Raw genomic sequence first — 13,746 nt, 5'->3', positions numbered from 1 at the left:
ACGGGCAAGGCTTTACTGGGGAAACATGAAAAACAGGATGCACTTTCCAAGATGAAGGCAGAGAAAGCCGCACAGCAACCGGACTAATCACCTTTGTGATGGCATATGGACCCACGAATTTGGGCAGGAGCAAGCGCTTTCCAGGTATCTTCAGGTTGCGAGTAGACAACCAAACTTTTGCACCCACTTTATACCTGGGAGCAGGAATCCTATGCTGATCCGCATATTTCTTAGCTTTAACCTGAGCACGGAGGAGATGTTCCAGAACAGATTTGCGAACAGATTTGAGATCCCGAACACAAGCTCATGCAGCCGGGTTGTCAATGGGAAGAGCAGGATCCAAGGGCAAGGACCGTGGATAGTAACCATACAACGCGAAGAAAGGAGAAACACGAGAAGCTGAATGCCGCGAGTTGTTATAGGCGAATTCGGCGGATGGAAACTTCGCCAACCAGGATGACTGAAAATGAAGATAGAGACAATGCAGGTATTGCTCAAGAGTTGCATTGACCCTCTTGGTTTGCCCATCCGTCTGCGGATGATAAGCAGAAATGAACCTGTCATCAACACCAAGAGACGATGTCAAAGCCCTCCAGAAGCGGGACGTAAACTGAGGGCCGCGGTCCAAAACCACAATAGAAGGGAGCCCAAAGAATCAGAAAACATGCTTCAGAACCATGGAGGCCAATATAGGTGCCGAAGGCAGCCCCGAACACGGGATGAAAAGTGCCATCTTAGTGAAATAATCGATGACAACCCAAATGGTATCAAAGCCATCCACAGAGGGCAGATCGACTATAAAATCCATAGAGACCATATACCATGGTTTATGCGGGACCGGAAGAGGATGCAACAAACCCACAGGTTTAGATCTAGAGGTTTTACACTGAGAGCATACAGAACAGGAGGCCAAATAATCGATTACGTCGCTGGACATAGAGGGCCACCAAGCCCAACGGCGCAAACAGACAAGGGTTTTTTGTTGGCCCAGATGAGCCGCCATCAGTGAATCATGAGACCAGGCAAGTGCGCGTAAATGCGCATCCCCAGGAGGTAGAAACAATCTGCCCTGAATGTAGGGCAAACCCTGCACTATATCGAGGTTGAGAGCCTCACAATCCCCTGCGTGTGAGGAAACCCAATCAGATATCAGGGAACGAAGTGGGGGTTGAGGGGTGCACCCACAGACCACTCTACAGGGTTTCTCTGGCCTTCCTGTTAGTGTGGACAGAACGCTTGGAGGTAGTAAACAAATTTTTATTCGCTAATGCAACATAATGATATCAAATGTGTATGGCATCCGAAGTGCCATCTAATTCAATAGGAGTATAATTTACAAGGATCACGTCAACTACCTTTGCAAGAATGTATTGGAAGTCCTGTTGCTTTTTCGCTATCGTTGAACATAAGGTGAATAGGGATTCTACCATGGATCATACCATGGAACAAAACCTGTTTTTGTTTTAAACAGCAATGGAAGTAGGGTCCTCATTGTTGTGGAGGAGCAGAGTGAAACAGCGTCCTCACCATCACTTTCCGAATCAAAGGATTCCGAAGATTCAGAAGAAGAAACCAATATACTTAGGCTTGGAATGGCTGAAAGATTTGTCCCAATTAAGTTATCAAGGTAATCACTCATGGGAAGACTAAGCCCTCCACCAAGTGAGTCTCAGTGTAGTCCTATGCACATATTTAGTAGAGAGTTGCTGTTGTCAATTGTGGGGGAAATACACGGTACAGTATTTTCACTTTGTATCTGCGAGTTCGGTGTTTCACTTTGAGTCTCAGTCATGGAAGAAGATGGAATGGCAGTGAAAAAGCCAGTGATGATAGGCTGCGTTTCAATGCTTTTATCTAATCTATCTTTTTTGGTACAAGAGTTTTTACTACAGAGGATATGCGGGGCATCCGGGCTCCTAGTTTTCTTGCCCGTGCAAACAACTGTGGTTCGTAGTCCATATTTATGGCCTACGGTGCACTTCATTACAGTCGGTTGTAGGGATTAAGTAGAGGATTCAAGACTTGCCACGCTCACGTGTCTCGCCACAAGGCTATCCTCGCACACTTCACCACTCCACAGCACGAGGCACCGTTAGTCGGTGACTTTAGTTTGCACAGTAACGTCAAGACTTAGATGTCTTGCGTCGATTATGAAGGCAACTTAGGCTAAATTGGCATGTGTCACCGCCCCCACCAATCTTCCAGCGCTTTTGCTCCAGTTAGTCAATTTCACAAAAGGCTTTTAATGGCCTTCACAGATAGCATACTGTGTGTGAAGTAAAATTAATTATATCCACTCCTACGAGTGGTGGAGATGCTGCCGTTTTGCCATAGTGTGGCTCTCGTTCACTCTGGCCGCTTGTATCTTCATTCAGCAGTGGCGCCACGCCACTCCACACACCAGTCCCCGCTAAAGAGGAGAAGCGCAAAAAAGGGCAGGACTGTGGGAGAAGCACAAAGCTCACACAACTAATCGTACCATAGGAAAAACCCAAGAGAGGGCAAAGCTGTGCAGGAGGCACAGGACTCATAACGCTGACCGTTTGTGTTAATGCTTCGTGATCACCACTACCCACGGCTCCGACTCCAGCTCGGGCGAGTGCACGTCATGCACCCAAGGCCACTGCTCTCAGCACCTTGACTCTTTCTCACCCAGGATGCTGTCACTTCACTGGGCCATCCCTGCTCTCTGCACATTGCGTTCTCCACTGGGTTCTCTGATTCTTGCAAACTCACTGTTCACTGTTCTCTTGTTCTCAATAGACCTCTGTAAGCCTCAGAGGAAAGGACCGCTAAACGTGAACACTGTGCGTGTCAAGCCGCACTGCTACAGCAGCTTCTCACACACCACCTTGAAAGAGTCTGCAAGCTTAAGATTGCCCTCCCCCTAACAATCTTAGGTGGGAGCACAAGCCCTGAGTTCAAAGGCAACTGTAATCAGAAGACTCTTTTTGACACATTGTTAGCCATTGCCTTCCGGGAAATACTGGGGAACTGGAAGGACGTCTCTAGACTATCCGCAACCGGTTGGTGGAATCATAAACAAGGGGTGGCTCTGAAAGGCAGAATTTCTGATGCACACTGAATAAAACATGGCAGTTTATTGAGCACATCAAAATACTTGTGTGGATGCATAGTGATTAGGATTTGGAGTATTTTTATTAATCTTTGCATAGAGAACACTACTTCCTAGGCTAGCGCAATTACCCAGAGCCACCCCTTGTTTATGCTTACTTAACCGAGGTCCGGCGTTGTGCCTCTAGGCTCTGGCGGTGCAGCCAGCCGCTCCACATTAGAGGATATCTAGCGCACTTATAGTTGGATCTACCCATATTACATGGCTGGTGGAATCAGGTTGCTAAAGTGCATCGCAAAGAAGAATATCTCTTCAAGATGGCCGCAATGGTCACTGGCCTATGGTATTTTTTTGATTATTTTTTTAACAATGCCAGGGGTGGTGATCGTAGCGCTAATTAACAAGCTCAATCCATTCCAGGTACCTCTGGGTATTAAGCGTGTTATAAATAACCTATCATATCATATCATTCAATAGCCCCTGGATCAGGCCTGTGGCTGCAGGCATGATATTAACACTGGTTCACCTACAAACGAAGCAGCTGCAGATAACACGTCAGGAGACTGTTTTGAGATTTAAAAAAAACAAAGATTCTTCTTCTGATGGAGGTGTGAAATGATAGGAGATTGTGCTCTTGAATCTAATGTATGTGTGTGCGCCCTAACCATTCTGACACTTCTACCGCATGTGTTGTGATAGAGCTGACGCCCAGTATACTCCCCCCTGTACCTTCTCTTTCTGTCTCCCGCTTCTTCTTTCTTTCCTCTCACCTCTTTTCTCCCTTGTTCCTGAAGAGGAAGTGCCAGGCACGATTCGCATCCCTACCGTCCATTTTGAAGTACCAGGAACATTCACGCCGCAATATGTGATGTATGGTGAACAAATAAACCAGCAGAAAGCCGCAGTGGGGCTCTGTCCAGTACCTATCAGAATAACAGCACCTATCAACACAAAACCAGGGCTCCTGAAATCACTATATAGTTCAAGAAAAATCTAATCCTGCATGCACAACAACTTCACAGGTAGAGATAAATATACATAATTATAATAGGGCAAACGAGTCTCCTTTCGAATGAGTGTGCAGTATCATATAAAACACATTGGGGCCGATTCATGAAACAAACGTGCGCCGAAAATCTTAGCGCAAGCAGGCGCAATCAGGCGCAAGCGCAAAAAAACAGGCGCACGCGCACGCGTGCGATTCATGGAAGACCCTGCGCGTGTTTACCTCGGGATGTGCGCCAAACCCGTGCATGGCGCACAAGTCACTGCAACATCCCGAAAGGCGTGCGCGATGCGCACAGTGAAAGCGCACAACCTCGGCGCATACACCAGAAAGTGGGCGGGACACGGGGCGTAACGCGCGGAATGGGGAACAACGCGCGAAAATAAGGGCGTAACTGGGGATGTACTGCAGGGAAGCAGACGGAACGCCCACACGCACTCGAACCACACGTATTCATGGAATCGAATAGGGCAAAGCCACGCACAGCCAAAGACACGCACAAGCTGAAACACGTCCGCCACACGAAGGCAGGCGGTAGAGTCCCAGCGCATCACAAAAGTGGCAACATACAGCAATTGGGCCTGTGCGAGCGGGGCACGTGTATTGCGGGGGTGCGTGGGAAGTAACACACGCGATCGAGCCGGGTACGTGTATTTCAGGGGAGCGCGGGAAGTTACACACGCGATTGAGCGGGGTACGTGTACATCGGGGGTGCGCGGGAAGTTACACACGCGATTGAGCGGGGTACGTGTATTTCGGGGGCGCGCGGGAAGTTACACACGCGATTGAGCGGGGTACGTGTATTTTGGGGGTGCGCGTGAAGTTACACACGTGATTGAGCGGGGTACGTGTATTTCGGGGGTGCGCGGGAAGTTACACACGCGATCTCATCAGGGTACGTGTATTTTGGGGTGCGGGGGAAGTATCACACGCAACATCAGCAGGGTACGTGTATTCCAGGGGTGTGCGGGAAGTTCCACACGCAATTCCATCAGGGTACGTGTATTACAGGGGTGTGCGGGAAGTTCCACACGCGATCTCATCAGGGTACATGTATTACAGGGGTGCGCGGGGAGCACCACACGTGAATTGCATGTGTGGGTCCTCCCAGGTGTTCCCTCTACACCCTCCATGGCCCCTGCAGGTGGCTCACACCACAGGGGCCTACCCTGAACATGTCCTGCAGGCACACCATACACCATGGCCATGCCCCCCAGCCAACCCACATGTCAACTTGCACTACTGCCCACCAACGCATGTCGCCCTGCACCCCCAGCCACCAGGGGCTCCCTCCACCAGGCCCCCACCCATGTCTCCCACCACCCCCACCCCCCCAGCAGTGCAGGGGCACCCTCCACCAGGCCCCCACCCATGTCACCCACCACCCCCACCCCCCAGCCACCTGGGGCACCCTCCACCAGGCCCCCACCCATGTCTCCCACCACCCCCACCCCCCCAGCACTGTGGGGCACCTGCCAGCAGGCCCCCACCCATGTCCAACTCATGTTCCCCACCACCCCAACCCCCCGGCACTGTGGGGCACCTGCCAGCAGGCCCCCACCCATGTCCAACTCATGTTCCCCACCACCCCCACCCCCCAGCACTGTGGGGCACCTGCCAGCAGGCCCCCACACATGTCCAACTCATGTTCCCCACCACCCCCACCCCCCAGCAGTGCAGGGGCACCCACCACCAGGCCCCCACCCATGTCTCCCAGCACCCCCACCCCCCAGCCACCAGGGGCAGCCTCCACCAGGCCCCCACCCATGTCTCCCAGCACCCACACCCCCCAGCCACCAGGGGCAGCCTCCACCAGGCCCACACCCATGTCTCCCACCACCCCCACCCCCCAGCAGTGCAGGGGCAGCCTCCAACAGGCCCCCACCCATGTCTCCCAGCACCCCCACCCCCCAGCCACCAGGGGCAGCCTCCACCAGGCCCCCACTCATGTCTCCCACCACCCCCACCCCCCAGTAGTGCAGGGGCACCCACCACCAGGCCGTCACCCATGTCTCCCAGCACCCCCACCCCCCAGCCACCAGGGGAAGCCTCCACCAGGCCCCCACCCATGTCTCCCACCACCCCCACCCCCCAGCCACCAGGGGCAGCCTCCACCAGGCCCCCAACCATGTCTCCCACCACCCCCACCCCCCAGCAGTGCAGGGGCAGCCTCCACCAGGCCCCCACCCATGTCTCCCAGCACCCCCACCCCCAGCCACCAGGGGCAGCCTCCACCAGGCCCCCACCCATGTCTCCCACCACCCCCACCCCCCAGCAGTGCAGGGGCACCCACCACCAGGCCCTCACCCATGTCTCCCAGCACCCCCACCCCACAGCAGTGCAGGGGCAGCCTCCACCAGGCCCCCACCCATGTCTCCCACCACCCCCACCCCCCAGCAGTGCAGGGGCAGCCTCCACCAGGCCCCCACCCATGTCTCCCAGCACCCCCACCCCCCAGCCACCAGGGGCAGCCTCCACCAGGCCCCCACCCATGTCTCCCAGCACCCCCACCCCCCAGCCACCAGGGGCAGCCTCCACCAGGCCCCCACCCATGTCTCCCACCACCCCCACCCCCCAGCAGTGCAGTGGCAGCCTCCACCAGGCCCCCACCCATGTCTCCCACCACCCCCACCCCCCAGCCACCAGGGGCAGCCTCCACCAGGCCCCCACCCATGTCTCCCACCACCCCCACCCCCCCAGCACTGTGGGGCACCTGCCAGCAGGCCCCCACCCATGTCCAACTCATGTTCCCCACCACCCCCACCCCCCAGCATTGCAGGGGCACCCTCCACCAGGCCCCCACCCATGTCACCCACCACCCCCACCCCCAGCAGTGTAGGGGCACCCTCCACCAGGCCCCCACCCATGTCTCCCACCACCCCCACCCCCCAGCCACCAGGGGCACCCTCCACCAGGCCCCCACCCATGTCTCCCACCACCCCCACCCCCCCAGCACTGTGGGGCACCTGCCAGCAGGCCCCCACCCATGTCCAACTCATGTTCCCCACCACCCCCACCCCCCAGCACTGTGGGGCACCTGCCAGCAGGCCCCCACCCATGTCCAACTCATGTTCCCCACCACCCCCACCCCCAGCACTGTGGGGCACCTGCCAGAAGGCCCCCACCCATGTCCAACTCATGTTCCCCACCACCCCCACCCCCCAGCAGTGCAGGGGCAACCACCACCAGGCCCCCACCCATGTCTCCCAGCACCCCCACCCCCCAGCCACTAGGGGCAGCCTCCACCAGGCCCCCACCCATGTCTCCCACCACCCCCACCCCCCAGCAGTGCAGGGGCAGCCTCCACCAGGCCCCCACCCATGTCTCCCAGCACCCCCACCCCCCAGCCACCAGGGGAAGCCTCCACCAGGCCCCCACCCATGTCTCCCACCACCCCCACCCCCCAGCAGTGCAGGGGCACCCACCACCATGCCATCACTCATGTCTCCCAGCACCCCCACCCCCCAGCCACCAGGGGCAGCCTCCACCAGGCCCCCACCCATGTCTCCCACCACCCCCACCCCCCAGCAGTGCAGGGGCAGCCTCCACCAGGCTCCCACCCATGTCTCCCAGCACCCCCACCCCCCCAGCAACCAGGGGCAGCCTCCACCAGGCCCCCACCCATGTCTCCCACCACCCCCACGCCACAGCAGTGCAGGGGCACCCACCACCAGGCCCTCACCCATGTCTCCCAGCAAACCCACCCTCCAGCCACCAGGGGCAGCCTCCACCAGGACCCCACCCATGTCTCCCAGCACCCCCACCCCCCAGCTACCAGGGGCAGCCTCCACCAGGCCCCCACCCATGTCTCCCACCACCCCCACCCCCCAGCAGTGCAGGGGCAGCCTCCACCAGGCCCCCACCCATGTCTCCCAGCACCCCCACCCCCCAGCCACCAGGGGCAGCCTCCACCAGGCCCCCACCCATGTCTCCCACCACCCCCACCCCCCAGCAGTGCAGGGGCACCCACCACCAGGCCCTCACCCATGTCTCCCAGCACCCCCACCCTCCAGCCAGCAGGGGCAGCCTCCACCAGACCCCACCCATGTCTCCCAGCACCCCCACCCCCCAGCCACCAGGGGCAGAATCCACCAGGCCCCCACCCATGTCTCCCACCAACCCCACCCCCCAGCAGTGCAGGGGCAGCCTCCACCAGGCCCCCACCCATGTCTCCCACCACCCCCAGCCACCAGGGGCAGCCTCCACCAGGCCCCCACCCATGTCTCCCACCACCCCCACCCCCCAGCACTGTGGGGCACCTGCCAGCAGGCCCCCACCCATGTCCAACACATGTTCCCCACCACCCACACCCCCCAGCAGTGCAGGGGCACCCTCCACCAGGCCCCCACTCATGTCTCCCACCACCCCCACCCCCCAGCAGTACAGGGGCACCCTCCACCAGGCCCCCACCCATGTCTCCCACCACCCCCACCCCCCAGCCACCAGGGGCAGCCTCCACCAGGCCCCCACCCATGTCTCCCACCACCCCCACCCCCCAGCAGTGCAGGGGCAGCCTCCACCAGGCCCCCACCCATGTCTCCCAGCACCCCCACCCCCCAGCCACCAGGGGCAGCCTCCACCAGGCCCCCACGCATGTCTCCCACCACCCCGACCCCCCCAGCAGTGCAGGGGCAGCCTCCACCAGGGCCCCACCCATGTCTCCCACCACCCCCACCCCCCAGCAGTGCAGGGGCACCCTCCACCAGGCCCCCACCCATGTCTCCCAGCACCCCGACCCCCCAGCCACCAGGGGCAGCCTCCACCAGGCCCCCACCCATGTCTCCCAGCACCCCCACCCCCCAGCAGTGCAGGGGCACCCACCACCAGGCCCCCACCCATGTCTCCCACCACCCCCACCCCCTAGCCACCAGGGGCAGCCTCCACCAGGCCCCCACCCATGTCTCCCACCACCCCCACCCCCCCAGCACTGTGGGGCACCGGCCAGCAGGCCCCCACCCATGTCCAACTCATGTTCCCCACCACCCCACCCCCCAGCACTGTGGGGCACCTGCCAGCAGGCCCCCACCCATTTCCAACTCATGTTCCCCACCACCCCCATCCCCCAGCACTGTGGGGCACCTGCCAGCAGGCCCCCACCCATGTCTCCCAGCACGCCCACACCCCAGCACTGTGGGGCACCTGCCAGCAGGCCCCCACCCATGTCTCCCACCACCCCACCCCCCAGCCACCAGGGGCAGCCTCCACCAGGCCCCCACCCATGTCTCCCACCACCCCCACCCCCCAGCACTGTGGGGCACCTGCCAGCAGGCCCCCACCCATGTCCAACTCATGTTCCCCACCACCCCCAACCCCCAGCACTGTGGGGCACCTGCCAGCAGGCCCCCACCCATGTGCAACACATGTTCCCCAGCCAACATGTCATCACAATCTAGATCCCTGGTCCCTATGGTCAGCCTCCAAATGCAAAACACCCACTCGAGTATTGCATCCACCCACTCATAATTTGCAATTACATCACAGAACACCAATTGCAAGTTCCGAAACAAACACATTTCCCTCACATACACCCAATGGGTGTCAGTGAATCTCAAAACCCATATCATGAAATGCATGAAACCAATGAGATACCACACATTGAAGTTCACCAAAAAAAATATGTATTAAAGGAAACATAAATAGAATCAAAAATGAAGAAACAGAAATGTGAATGTACAAAAATTAAAAGAAGCATGTCCGTGAAAAAAAGCAAAACCAAAAATAAAATTCCAAAGTAATGGTGTCCAAAGTCAATGGGCCTCATTCCGAGTATGGCGGTAAGGGATAGCGGCCCCCGGTAACGAGACCGGTGGCGGTAATCCCTTACCGCCATACTCCGAGTTCCCTCTGCGCCCTCGCCCTTAACGCCTGCTTTGAGCAAGTGTTAAAGTCGAGGGCGCAAAGGTGCCTCCAAGCCAATAACGGTGACCGTAATGAATGGTCACCGTTATTTGCATCTTCCCCATTCCCATTGAGCCCTATGGGGGCTCATTTGGGAATGGGGAAGAGCCTTGGTGAATGGGGAATTACCGCCCCGCCAACCTTGGAATGGGGCGGTGATTCCGCCATCCACCAAGGCGCTGCCGTTCCGGGTACGGCGTCAACCAAGGCGTTAATAGCGCCATTGGTTAGCGCCGTACTCGGAATGAGGTCCAATGTCCACAAAACAAAATCCAATAGGAAATAAAAAAGAAAGCCATTGCTCCATGGTTAAAATGTGAAAAAAAAATACAATCCAACTGTGAACTATGTACATGGGAACAAGCCAGGGTCCATTATCCCAACAAAAGAAAGGAAAACTATCTAACTACACTAACTAATAAAATAAACTATATACAAAAATGTGGCCAATGTCCGAAAGGTCCAAATAAAATCAAAACAAAAATGAAACCTAACACTACCTACATAACTATGTACAAGGGCAGCGGGCTAGTTTCACGGCTCACTTGTGGATGTCCCGGGCCAGGGCATCATCGAACTCCTGCTCAATGTACCAGAGGCGGTCCTCCTCCATGGCCCCGAGGGTCCGCAGGGTCGTCGACGTGTCCACCTCCAAACCCCTGCGGATTGCCTCGAGGTACTCGGCCCGCCTCAGGGCCCTCCGCATGGAGTTCTCCACCCTGACCATTGTGAGCCGTGCCTCTTCCGCCCGCTGCCGCTCCGAATCTATGGCGTGGCCCAACCGCTGCCACACGGAAGACACTCTCTGTCCTGGGTCCTCCTGCCCTCCGGCCGATGCCTCCCCCTCCGATGTTGAAGGCCCCAAGCCTTCATGGCTCCCACCACGTTGCTGCTGCTGCTGTGCCTCTGCCCGTGCACTGCCTCCTGCTGCCTGCACATCCTCCGCCGGCTGGGGTGCAGTCGTTGATGTGGCCACCCCTGCTGGACGTCCGACTCCCGACTGTGGCAGGGATGCCTCCTCCACCAGCCTGGCCGCACCGTCAGAGGCAGCTCCACAGGGCACCCAGGTGACTGATGGGTGGGAAGATGGCACAGAGGATGACTGGCGCGTAGGGGGTCCAGTTGAGGAGGGGGGCGTAGCAAGCCCCATCATACGGAGGAATCCAGCCTGGGTGACCTGCCCAGCAGGCTGACGTGGTCAACGAGCCATTCGAGATGACGTGCAGTCTCCTCATGAAAAGACTGCAGGTCACTTTGCATGGCCCGTTGACGCAACACCACACCAGTCAGGACAGGCTCAACCCGGACCCGGATAGCCACGTCCGCAGGCAGAGGAAGGCCAGTTGATGTGAGCTCATCCCCTGCCTGAAAACGGGTCTGGACGTAGGCATCCCTGCTGGTGCAAGATGATGCAGGGACAGGATCAGGGACAGGATTGCACACAGGCACCTCCGCGGCGGCCTGTGCTGCCTCCTGTCCCTGGCCCTGCACTGCACCACTAGCACCAGTGGGATCCCCACCTCCAGACCCCGTCTCTGGTGCTTGCACGGCCTCCTCCTCCACCAAACCCCCCACCAACCTGGATGACTCCGTGCCATCTTCCCCTGTTGGGCCCTGTGGGATCCCAGCTGCCCCTTCTACTGCCGAGGAGTCCAACTCCAACCTCCGCCTCTTGGACCTTCCCTCGGCAGCTGCGGCCTGGGACGCGGCACCGGACTCCTCACTCCCCGACGAGATGAAAACATGGGAGGGGAGCCGGGCCCTGCATCTCCGGCTGGCGGTGGGATCCCCGCCGCTGTGCTCCACAGCACCTTCTCTGCCCTCTTCATCAGTTGACGCTGCAGACAGGGAGAAACAAAACACAGGCATCAGGGCACCGTACAATGGACACATACACACATGACAGTTGTACATGAGTGGCATTGGCAAACCTCAGACATGTCATCACAATCCCCAACACACATGTCATTTCAACTCGCACACATGAGCCATACCACAGCCATATCGCAACTGCCAGCACCATCCATACACATACAACAGCATGAGCAGCCAAAGGTGAGCCAGACATCACATGCAACGCAGGAAGTGCACCACACATGTACACACACCACCAACACACTTGCATGCATGTGTACACCTCTGCCAAGTGTCGCAGTGTTCAGATGGGCATCCATGTCACATCTGCCAATCAGGCTTCCACATGCCGCTGTCACATGCGTCCATGTTGCATCACTGTTGCACCCTTGTCAAATACACACACATGCACATGTACACAGTGCTGATACATGCAGCCGAAAACAACATACATGCGTGACATCACGGACATGTCTACTTACATACACATTCATCCAAACATGTGTGCCCACACAACTGCATTTGGCATGCAAGCCTACACACACAAGCACCATCCATGTCTCACACATTCCAGCCCTCGCATGTGTTAGCCCCACGGCCCTGTACACCCCCACCCATACTCGACCCCATAATAACAGATGTGCAACCTGCACACTACTGAAAAATCACCACATGCACTGCTCACAATCAGGATGCATGTACACTTACTGCTCGACTCCAGACGGGTCTGCCTCTCAAGGACCTGGACGTGGATCGCTGGGGATATGCGTTCCAGGACCCTCATCTGTTCTTCCGACAAGTGGCCTCGGCGCCCCTTGGCATCCGTTGCCTTCAAGAGGCGCCGGGCCTTGTTCAGGGTCCTGGACCTGAAGTCCTCCCAGCGCTTCTTGACATGTTGTAAGTCGCGGACTGCCACCCCCTCCGCGTTGATGGCAGTCACAATGTCAGTCCAGATCCGAGTCCGTACTTCCTTGTCGGCGCGGGAACTTCCGAAGAGGGCATCATACTGCCCCAGGACTTGCTCCACCAGGACACCAACTTCGGTGGCACTGAAGATGGTGCCCCTCTGCCTCTCTGGCTGGGGGTTGTCAGTGGTCTCAGATGGTGTTTGCCCCGACATGACAACCCCAGAGGCAGGAGTGGGTGGGCAACTGGGTCCTGGGGCTGGGCTGTGGAGCGATGGAATCCCAGTCGGGAGTCTTCGGTTCCAGCAGGGGTGGTCACAGCAACAGCACCCCTGGCTGATGTGCAGGCAGCAAATGGCAGGGCACGTGGGCAGCAGGCAATCAGGCAGCAGCAGATGGCAGGTGGGAGCGTGCTCGGGGCTCTGGGGGGCAGTAGTTCGGCCTTCTGGGCAGGAGTGTGGTCTTCCGTGTGCTTACGCGTGGCCAGCTTGATACGGAGTGATTTGGCACGTGAAAAATCTGCACGTCAGCGTGTAATTCAAGGAAAGGCTCTTAGCGCGTATGCACGGCAGCACGCATATGCGATTTCATTGGACCAAAGGCCCTTAGCGCGTGAGCGCGTCTGTGACGTGACGTGCGCGGGTGTTTCCCTCATTGCACGTGATGACAGAACACACGTGGATTTCCACCAATCGCGTGTGAAAGTTCCCGGCAACCCGGAACACACGTACCCAGCCTAATCGCGTGTGGAACTTCCTGCGCACCCCGAAACACACGTACCCAGGCCAATCGCGTGTACGCTCACTCCCCTCCGATCACACGCGAAGATACTCGGACGTACAGTCTTACCACGTATCCGAATACGGGAAACCCGCACACGGCAAAAGACGTGCACAGGCGTCAAAGCGTCCGCCCACACGAAGGCAGGCGGAGGCGTCCCCGCGCACAGCATAAAAGTGCGCGCAAACAACAAACGCATATATACAGCTACGATGAATGCCCCATTT

Source organism: Ambystoma mexicanum, chromosome 2q, assembly GCF_040938575.1.
Source record: "Ambystoma mexicanum isolate Mex_15411 chromosome 2q, UKY_AmexF1_1, whole genome shotgun sequence".
Classification (NCBI taxonomy): domain Eukaryota; kingdom Metazoa; phylum Chordata; class Amphibia; order Caudata; family Ambystomatidae; genus Ambystoma; species Ambystoma mexicanum.
The sequence above is the reverse complement of the archived record's forward strand: the minus strand, read 5'-3'. Positions refer to the sequence as shown.